Source organism: Lupinus angustifolius, chromosome LG11, assembly GCF_001865875.1.
Source record: "Lupinus angustifolius cultivar Tanjil chromosome LG11, LupAngTanjil_v1.0, whole genome shotgun sequence".
NCBI lineage: Eukaryota > Viridiplantae > Streptophyta > Magnoliopsida > Fabales > Fabaceae > Lupinus > Lupinus angustifolius.
In genome coordinates this window covers 11,329,556-11,330,750 of record NC_032019.1, presented here as the reverse complement: position 1 = coordinate 11,330,750, position 1,195 = coordinate 11,329,556, and positions in this window count along the sequence as shown.

Genomic DNA, 1,195 nt, shown 5'->3' with positions numbered 1-1,195 from the left:
TGATTCCACATTTAGGGTTTCTCTATAATCAGCTATAGTATTCAGTATATAAAGATTGTCATTTAACATAAGTGAACCAGTTCCAATAACATTTGAATTTAAAGACAATTGAACAGAATTGTTTCCAAATGAACAATAATAACCAAATTTGTCCAAATAAGAAACATAAATTAAATTCCGTCTAAAAGACGGTACAATAAAGATGTCTTTCAAATCCAAATAGAAACCAGTACGTAATAACAACCTAAAGTGCCCTATAGCTTCCACTTATACCGATTTTCTATCGCCAACGTAGATGTATCTTTCAACATAATTAGGCTTTCGGTAGCTCAGGCAACCCTGCATTGAAACACTGATGTTAGAAGTTAAACCGGAGTCTAACCACCAGGTGTTTCCAGGTACTAAAGTTAAATTGACCTCAGAACAGACCAAAGTAAGAAATATACCTTTCTTAGCACGCCAGACGTGATACTTTACACATTTCTTCTTTTGATGCCCAGTTCCTTTGCAAAAGTAACAGACATCAGCCTGCTTCTAGTTCTTTTGTACTAGACCCTTAGCAGCTTCATTCTTGGGCTCTGAAGTGTTTTTCCTTTTGCCCTTGTCCTTAGAGGTATTTACATAATTGGCACTTTCAGTCCTTTCTCGCTTCAGCCTTTCCTCTTCTTGTACAAAAAATGAAATGAGCTCATTTAGAGTCCATTTCTCTCTTTGACGGTTATAAGAGATCTTAAATTGACTGAATTGTACAGGAAGGGAAAGCAAGACCAAATGTATGAGTAAGTCTTCCGACATCTCAAGCTTAAGGGCCTTAAGTTTTGAAGCAATATTGGACATTCCCATAATGTATTCCCTTATGTTTCCTTTGCCTTGATACCTCAGGGAAATCAAGCTTTGTAACAGAGTACTTGTTTCCGCCTTATCGTTCTTTGCAAAACGCTTTTCAATTTCATCAAGGAAAACTTTTGCACTGTTTATCTCATCCGAGACAGTACTCCTAAAGACATCTGGAATGCCGCGCTTAATAATCATTAGACTCGTGCGATTAGAGCGATCCTACTTCTCATAATCCTTCATCTCTTCAGAGGAACTGAATTCCGTAGGAGAATGAGGTTGCTCTACCCTTAATGCATAGTCTAGATCCATGCAGCCACGAACAATTTCCATGTTCTCTTTCCAGTCCTTAAATTTTGTA